The 9,799-nt window shown below is 41.5% G+C and overlaps 1 long non-coding RNA gene across 1 annotated transcript; it reads left to right on the forward strand.

The window, feature by feature from the left end:
- Window positions 1–728: 728 nt before the first annotated feature.
- Window positions 729–1,591, forward strand: LOC140712683 (uncharacterized). Its single transcript, XR_012094397.1, has 2 exons — window positions 729–934; window positions 1,408–1,591. It is a non-coding gene; the product is annotated as an uncharacterized lncRNA (long non-coding RNA).
- Window positions 1,592–9,799: the final 8,208 nt, after the last annotated feature.

Genomic DNA, 9,799 nt, shown 5'->3' on the forward strand with positions numbered 1-9,799 from the left:
GTTACATTTTATATCTATCAATAGAAGATGCCTTCTCCGGCCAGATATAAGCTTCTTGAAGTTGAAGCTATATTTCTGTGGGGCTCTAGGGGATAGGGCAGGGGTAGTAGATTTAGAAAATGAACTGGAATAGAGCTTTAAATTCCACATTTTGGGGACTTAGAGTGGAACTTGGGGGAGGGGCAGGGGAAGATTACAAAGGGAGCACAGTAGAACGTACTTATTATCTTGATTTGTAGTAATGGTTTATGGCTGTATACCTATGTCAAAACTTATCAAATTGTACACTTAAAATATGTGCAGTTAATTGTATATCAATTATACTTCAGTACATTCATTGAAAAAGTGTACATTGTTCAAATCCTCCCTCAGGAGCTCTTTCTTGAAGTAAGGCAATGAAACCAGGAATATATGCCTAAATGTGTCAGCAGACAAAGGCTTTAAAAATGCTAGACTTGTATTTGAAAGGCATAGAGAATTTTGCTTGGTTTCTGTAATTCATGGGGGTTCCAATGGGCTATCCTGATAGGAAGCCAGCTGATTTAAGGAATCCCAATAGGCATTTTCTTAATTTTATCCAACATTTCAGTACTGCCCCAACCACTCAACCAAGCTTTCATGTTGACTTTCAGCCATTGTGACAAGGCACTATCAATCATCATGTCCCTTTACCAGGAGGGTCCATGTCATAAGCCACTATATAAAGAAAATGATGGGTGGACTGCTTTGGACAAGTGGATTTAGGGTAGGAGAGAGGGACAACAGTAGGAGCAGGTGGATATTGCTGTTTCAACCAAAACCTCGTACTGACCAGAGCTGAGGAACAGAAGATGGTGAAGGCCTGCAGATGTAGGTATTCAGCATGTCATCTGAAATATTCCCCACAGAGGCAAAAAGCAAGGAAATTATCTCTGAAAAGGAATGAGAAGACAAGGTATTGATGACATTTTCTGATTATAAAGGGGACCCTCAGGACTGAGGAATTGTCACCCATGCCTGCCAGTCTCCCAAATTGTCGTGCCTCTTCAAAAGCAAAGATCTCCTATCACCTTCTAAAGACTGGCCCCAGTACTTCTCTAACAATCCCTTCCCTTACCAACACCCACCCACTAATAAAAAACAACCACCCAACTCTCTCCCTGTTTCCCCATGAGTCCTGTGAAGAGCCAGGCTTTCTGTGCTCATGGCTTGTCTTCTTTGTGCTGTAAAGCCTCCTTCTAATCTTGTCCATGCAGTAAAGAGAGATCATACAAACCCTGGACTACCTCTTTGAGGTGGGACTCTCAAACTCTTTGAAGGTCTGTTATTTGACGGAATCTCTGGGAAACTGAGTTGGGAAGGTCCCTATATGAAAAACACATGGGTTTTTGGAGTGTATATCTTTAATATTCTTATTTGTCTCTTTAGTCAGCAGAATATGTCAATGTTTTGGTTGAAGAAGCTGCTTGAATCTGGGCTTTTCTGGGCCATGTGTTCTCCCACAACCAGCACAAAGAAAGGCTTTTGGTACAGGCCCAAGACCACCATAATCATCATTGATTATTCCTCTCCACCCCAGTGTCTCTAAATAAAATTTCTCTTCTTTCTCTGACAAAGGTGTGTTTGAGTGTTACTGTTCAGCTGAAGAGTGATGTTGGGTGACCTTAGAACCCTAGCCCTTCATGTAATCAGATGGGTGTGATAAGTAGAGGGAGAACCACGTGAGTCAGGAGGAAATATGTAGTTTACCCTTTTTTTCCTGTTTGAAAGATTTACTATGATGTTTGTGGTTGGGCTTTGGTTTGGGATAAATTGAGGTGCTTTCTGGATATGATAAGGGCTTATTTGGTTTGATAGACCATCTAAACAAGTCCAGTGCAGGCTGAGACAGGTGAACCACCAGATCACCATCAGTTCACACTTCTCATTCATTTGTTAGCAGAAATGAAGATGCTTGTTTTCCTAGAAACAAGCCCAGGTCATCCATCATGAAGTCCCGGAATTGTAAATGTGAGGAAGTGCAAAGACACAACATACGCTTACAAAGGCATATGTACATTTGGAACTCTTTAAAGGACAACATCCTCGAGCTTCTCCTGGTAGTATGCTCTAGATATCATGTAGTGTTTGGGCAATTTGGGATCAAATAATTCTTATAGCTTTATAGAATCCCTTGTGTAATTAAACGTGAACCTTGTATAACTTATGTAAAGGTACCAAATCATCTCTTACTCCCAATCCATTACCACTAAACTGCAAAAGTTCTGCTAAGCACAGCTTGCCTCCCCCCGAGAATCATAAATGCAATCTTTAAAAATCATTTACCAGCAAGACCAAAGCTAATCTGTAAGGTTGGGGCCTCACAACTCAATTCTCTATTTCCTTTGGAACATGAAAGATACAGAAACTGCCTTTTTCTTGTTCGGCTGACTTAGGTGGGCCCCAGGGTTTTGTCCTATTTCCTAGATGTTGATGAGCTTCTTGCATTTCTTTGATGATTGCTTTTGCTCTTTGGTGGTCACATTCGGTCTTAGTGTAGGGGTGCGGAGAGATGGCAATTTACTGCTTAAAGATGTTATGGCAGGTGTTCCTGGGCGCAAGAGTGGGGTGTCCTGAGGTAGTGTATGTAGTAATAATACAAGTCGCTCTTGTGGTAGCAGGCTGTAGTAATATAGCTATATCATTGGATATAAGCATGTCTTATGGTAGTAGGCCATGGTAACAGGTTACAGGGACCTCTGGTAGTAACTGGCTACAGTAACGGGTTATAAGTGTGTCTGGCAGTAGTAGGCTGTAATCATGTTGTGCATACACTGACATAATCTCAGGGAGAAGGCAAAGGCAAAGAGGTCAATAGCCTTCCCTGCGTCATTCTGGCGCAGTCCTCCACACCACCCTCACTATTTTCGCTACATTTACATAGGACATGTTTTACTATTGAATAATGCCCATGTGTCAGGTCCTGTTCACATGTCTATGTACTCTAAGAAATGTACATATAGTGTATATAGTCTAAGACATATAGTCCAGGAGAAAACCAGAATAAATCTAATAGTACCAGGAGATCTATCACATGTTCAAATTTGAAACTTAGAAGAAAATTTTGAAATTGATAATAGTGGAGAACTACAGGATGTGAAACATTTAAATCTTCTGTCTAGGGCATTTAATATTTATTGATGAAAGTCTTGTATGAGGTAAGCAACCATTACCCAAGTTATACCTTACAGCAGCTTTTGTGAGTTATACGAGGTGATAGGGCAACTCGAGAGAGCCCCGACAGAGTTATAGGGCCAGATAGCAGGTGTTTTATTCTTTGCAGGTGATAGCAGCCATAGTAAGTGAATGGCTCTGGCTTTGTTTTAGTTAAACTTTGCTGGATTTGGCCTGCAGACCGCAGTTTATCAGGCCCTGCACTAGAGACTGTGGAATCATTGTTTCATTTATCTCAGTTGTAGCATCGAGGTAATCAGGGTCCTAATTTCATAATTGAAACAGGTGGAATGATTAACTTGCTTAAGATCATACAGCTTAGGATGTGCTTGAATTAAGACCCAAGTCAGAGTCGTGCTAGCATACCTTAAAAAGGTCACACAAATGAAGAGGTAGGTAGAGCGGGCTGGCAGGGTTCTATCTACCCTCATTCCTCCAGCCCCTGGGAGGTTGGATCTTCCTTCTCCAGATCTCACCTAAGTGTCAATATTATGCTTCCTTTTCCTAAGAGTTTCATTAACCCTTTGCGGTAGCTTGTTACTTCTACTCAGGGGCTTCTTCCTCTTTCTGGATACCTTTCTGTAGTAGGCTATCTTTTTACTTGTCTTCATGGGACTGGTAATTTTGTATTTCTGGTAAAAGGGTCTTTTAAGGAGCATAGGGAAGTAGGGCTAGGGGACAGAACCTACTAGTCCTAAACCAGATGCTACTCAGGCAATTAAATCAGTGACAGGAGGAGGCAGCTATCAGGTCAGGGCTTTGTATGATGCAATAAGGGTCATAATGTTACAGCCACCATTATCCTTTATAACTCATCAGATCAGGAGCTGAAACTGGTCCCAGATTAGAGAGCATAAGCTTGTGAATCTGAGTACAGTCCCTCTTGCTCATTTGTAACTCATGACCTAACACTTTTCTCCAGTCTTTCTGCTTCTCAAAATTTTATAGTTGTCCATTATGGTGCACTTTCAATACATTCTCCAATAACAGAAGATAACTCTCATAACTTATGTCCAAACTGGTGGCCCAAGAAGCGAAACAGCCCACAAATATGTTTCCTTTGACATCCTATGCAGGCCAATATGGAGTGAGCAGAAAACATTTGGATTAGTTGCCACCATGGAAAAGTCAGGAACTTTCATGTAAAATCCAGATATTTGACTTCTTGGTTGCTCTTAAAAATGTTCAATGTCGATCAATACTAGATTTTAACTGGCTTGCACTCAGAAGCATCTTTCGGAAGAGGCACGTACTTGTCAATTTGCCTGTCTCCACAAATCCCTGCTTGTGTTACTTTATACTACCTGCCTGAGCTCTGAAGACATTCGATTTTGTAACATCTCTCCTAAACTTTTGGTAGCTAGCACTACCAGCTGTGTTGGTTCCATTGCTCTCTTGCCCACATTTATCAAACCGTAAAGAGGACAGTTTGATATTCTAGGTAGGGGATCCAAGGACAAGCATCTGGAATTGTATACAGGGCAACCTGCTTTTTGGATCTTTATTCAGATCACTGGGACCACACATTATCAAGTCTATCTCATTGCTAGCCTCAGAATCCCTTCTTTTTCCTGAAGAATAGTTTGAAATTAATGAGGAAATTATAAGAATTATAACCACAGAGAAGAGAATCAGTTGTCTGTCTGGATGTGACTTGGGCTCCAAATTGGGACAGAAGACTCCTAACACATTATAGTCCTCCTGCCTGACACTCGTTATTATTTGTTGGTGTGTATAACACTGTGTTCTCTAAATGCTTTCTTGATAGCTGGGACAGCAAGAACATTGTGTTAGGCAGAGGAATTGCCTTAAACAGGTCCTGGACCTGTGAGTCTTTTTCCAGTTTTGTGATTTCCTGAAGGGCGGGGACCCTGACTGATCTCTACCTGCATTGTTGGTGTATGACAATAACAATGGCAGCGATGAGATGATAATGTTGGAGCAAGACAACTCACTGCATTGATTATTCATTTGTGTGTATTCTCAATATATTTCCCCTCCCCTCTTTGAAGCAGAGAGCCACATTTTCATTGTGTGTTTTCCTGCTTTGGGTGGGGGATGAAACGAGCTCTTTGTACATAATTCCCTTCCTGAGTTTTTGGTATTCAAAATCCATAATTCCCTTGCCGAGTATTTGATATTATTGGTATGTTTTGGGGGCAACTTAATTTTATCTCGCCTTCCAATACAACCTGAGATAAGAACTTGAGTCCAGGCTTTGTAATGGGAGGTAAATTATAGGAAGCGGAAGGGAGGGGACAGGCCACATGGGACAGGGAAGGAAGAGAATAAAGAATATGTTACTGAGCTGAGTATTGTCATCAGCAACTGGGGTTCAATCCTGCTGGAGACCCTCTGAGAAACTGTGGAATGCACCTTGGAATTATCTCTCCAGATGCGGGGAGGCTAGGACATGTCATGGATTTCCATCCTCTCCTAGTTGAAGGTTTCCTCTGGGAATGTTAACTGCCCCCTGGGCTGCCTAGCACCTTTGATAGGTAGGAATACTTGCTCCCTGATATATTATTCTCTGCTTTTTTAGAGCCTCAGCCAAAACGGAGATGGAAAATGCATCATGCTAACATTGTTGTATGTATGTGTATGACTACATAATATTCTATCATTTTGTTTTATACAATCTATGAACCAACATCTTATATTTACTGCAGTTCTAATTATTTTTATTAAAATGTATACAAAAATTTACATCTTTATTCAGTATTGTCTGTATTTTTTATATTTTCTTAGGATACAGCTTATAAAAGTGGATTTATAGGGTCAAATGGGTTATGTGTTTTCTAAATTGCTTTTCAGAGAGGTTTCATTGACCTGTAGTCCCATCAGCAGTGTGAGAGAGCATTAAAGGTGAACTTTGGCAATCACCTGGCATGGGTGACTAAGAGAGGTTGTAAACTCTTATTGCTCAGAGGACTTTTAGCACAGTGGAGGCCTCTATTTATTTGGGGTAGGTTAGAGCACTATTCTATGTGAATAGAAAATATATGAAGGACATTAATTCTGGATTCCTTGTCTTCCCTGGATTCTAAAAGTGCTTCTTTATAGTATCAGCTTAAATAAGCATATACAAAAGACATAAAATAGATTCTTCAAAGATAATTCCATTTTGAGATATTTAATAGAGTTTTCAAAGGTTCTGAATTTACCTTCCCATCATTACACCCTTATTTTCTGTGTATCCATGTACTAAATGGGTTACCAGGTGTTCCATGTTCAAATTTCTGAGATTATGTGGGAAACGATAACCCAGATACATATTAGAACTCTTAAAATTTTAATTTACATGACCAAGCACCTTGTAGAAGTTCTGACAGTTGATTGATAGAATTGGAGCCCAGTTTCCCTTTGTCCCTTTTGTTTCCCAGGAGTTAAACTAGAAAATCAGAGGAAAAGATTAAAAAATGGAGATCAAGAGAAAGAGGGAAAAACAAAGACCAGAATAAACAAAATTTCAATTCATCCCCTGGATCGGTGAGCACAAGCCATGCTTCTTGATTCGAACTCAGGTGAAGGGTGAAATGCAGCCACATCTATATTTTCCAATGCCTTATCTGTCTCCCTTTGCTTCTCTTTGCTTTTCTTATTTTATAGGCTCAAAGCACCTTCATGTCTATCATCAACAATAAATGGGCCTGGTATCATTGGAAATGTGAAAAATAGAACGTAAGAATTTTCAACCCCCCTAAAGAAACCCTGGCTCCTCCACTATCTCTGAGGTTTCCCATAAGATCTCTTAAAAGTTTGTTGTTTTCCAATGAGAACACATGGACACAGGGAGGGGAATATCACACACTGGGACCAGTTGGGGGGTGGGGAGCAAAGGGAGGGAGATCATTAGGACAAATACCTAAGGCATGTGGGGCTTGAAACCTAGATGACAGGTTGATGGGTGCAGCAAACCATTATGCACATGTATACCTATGTAACAAACCTGCAGGTTCTGCACGTGCATCTCAGAACTTAAAGCAAAAAAAAAAAAAAAAAAAAAAAAGGGTGTTGTTTTCATGGAAGAGGTGAACTAATTTCCAAACCAGTTGATCCCCACCACTGTCTAACACAGGCCATTCCTCCAGAGCACCTGGGGGAGCTGTTGTGCCTGGCACCAGTCTCTAGCACCAGTCTGTTTCCAAGAAGAATGTGAACATGAACATATATACCCAACCATCCAGAAACAAGGTTCTTAGTACGTACTGTCACAAGAGCAGGATGTTTGAAATTGGTATGGTCCTAGAGTTTTCAGAACTATGGAGGCCAGTGGAGCATGGGGGCAAAATGCAGTGTTCATTGCACTGTATTCTGTTGCCTCTCCAAGCTTCTCCTTTTAAGCACAACAACTCGCTGAAAGTGTTTTGTTTCATGATGAGGTCTGCAGATAAAATAAGTGAAAAACGAAGCCCTCCTAAAGTAATAAAGAGAGAGCACCTTAGGAAGAAGAGATACAGACAAAATCTCTTTGCCACAGTATGGCTTATATTTTAGTTTTCCTGATTTCCTGGGAGTTTTATTCACTGATATTTTCCAAGAACCTAGACCCATGGCGAGAACAATAGATGATCAATAAGTACTTGTTGAACAAAAGAATGGCTCCAGTTCCAGGGCTAGTCCTGGCCACTCTTTGATCACTTGGTCCCTCTGTGATTTCGTTTCCTCATCCGTTAATGTCTGCTAGTGGGTGGGAGGAGAGGGGAAGGTTGTAATAGCCAGTCCCTGAGATCCTCTCTATTTGGGATGGTGTGTGGTTTCCATAGTCAAGGTCCTAGTTGGTTAAGTGACTTAAGTAGGCATCTTATTTACTGTTTCCCAGAATAAACTAACCCATATAGGAAAGAGAACAGTTCCATTCCTGAGTATGGGCATCAGAGTATGAGCAAGTTGAATCAAAGTAGATCTCTTTCAGTTTTGGCTTTGCCCTCTGTTAATTTCAAACTGTCCCTGAAATTCATATACATGGCAGTAATATGGTTCTAGTGTTTCTGTAGGTGAATAAATTTAATCCCATGTCTGTAAGGCAGCCTCTAGTTTGGCCTGGCCAGTGCTCCTTCCTGTTTGCTTTCTGTTCCTCGTCATGCTTTCCGCTCCTATCAGTATCACATAGCAATGATTTCTCACCCTGGCAGTGGCAGTTCCTTCCAGTAGCAGCCAGGGACACCAGTGTGCAGTTTTGTCAACACTTGTAGAACTAGGTCCATTGTTCTCCCACAGAAACACCATCGGCCGTCACCTGGCTCAGGGGTTTGGGTCCCAGCATGGTGAGCCCTCCCCTTCAGCCCCAGCAGAGAAGCAGCTCCTTTTCTAAGGGGTGCAGATCAGCTCTGTGAGTGTCTCCCTTCAAGCTTTTAAGTTTTATAATTCTAATGCTCCCTTGTGTTCCCCTAGACTAAAGATATTAGCTGCTTATAATTGCTACCTCTTCGATACCTTAATAATATCCCCTTTAGCCTTTTCTGTTCCTAATACTGTTAATAATTCTTTATATTAAATTCTCTCTGTTAAAATAACTGGTGTGATTTGTTGTCTGAGACTAGATCCTGACTGATATATGCCCTGGAACAAGGGGTTACCCCATGAGGTCACAGGTTCCTGGGCATATCAGGTTCTCTGCTTGTATGCAAGTGAAGTGGCTCTAGTAGGCCAAAGGTGGCCCTCCAAAGAGGAGTCACCCATAGGGGTCACTTGGGAAGAGAAAGCACAACAAAACTGGAGAAGTGTGCAAAGAACCTCCTGGGAGATCTGCACAGAGATGGTGGTTTCAGCCATGTGGACATAAAAAAAGCCAACTTACCATGCCGACAGGCTGTAAGGGCCAGATGGGTGATTCAGGCATGGTGCTTTGGGAGTTCCAGGAAGGGAAATGTCAATAAAGTTAAGGAGAATCAGAAAGTTTCTCAGAGGAGGTTGAGTGGGAAAGATAAACAGGGCTTTTCAGTTTGGAAAACTAGCCACAAGCAGGGAGCCTCATACATGAGGCCAAGGAACTTGGCTTTGCTTCTGTGTGGGCATCTTATCATGATATCGCCCTCAAAGGTCATACTATATATATGACTCAGTCACTGTGTACACCACCCAGCAGGCCCCAGGAATAAGTCAGGGTTGCGACAAAAAGATTTGTTTGCTAAAGAAAGGGACTCGCCTTTCCCGCACTAGCTTTAGATGATCCTGAGATGGCACCCTGTCTGTGGGCTACTTTGAGAAGAGACATCTGACTTGGTTTAATTTTTAGCAAAATCTGCAATTGATAATAGGATGTCAGACAGTAGGAGGAGTGTTGATGGGTGATCTGCAGACAGTGCTGGTCATGACATTTGGCTTTCCATCCCCTTTGGCTTTCCACCCATGCCATCTTGATTTCTTTAGTGAAACAACTAAGCAATTGGACACACCTTGTTTGAATGCCTACTCCATATCTCTCCCAGACCCAGCTGGGGATAGTATACATAATCTCCTTTACATAACAGATTTTCCAGGATGGTCCCAATTGAAAATATGTTGGGTTCGGAGTATCCAAGTATGCAAGAGCTGCTAATTCATGCCTCAGTATTAACAATATGTCTCTCTCAACACTTAAATAACAGAAGTAATACATTGGCCT

The sequence above is a fragment of the Chlorocebus sabaeus genome, chromosome 10 (assembly GCF_047675955.1).
Source record: "Chlorocebus sabaeus isolate Y175 chromosome 10, mChlSab1.0.hap1, whole genome shotgun sequence".
Taxonomy (NCBI): domain Eukaryota; kingdom Metazoa; phylum Chordata; class Mammalia; order Primates; family Cercopithecidae; genus Chlorocebus; species Chlorocebus sabaeus.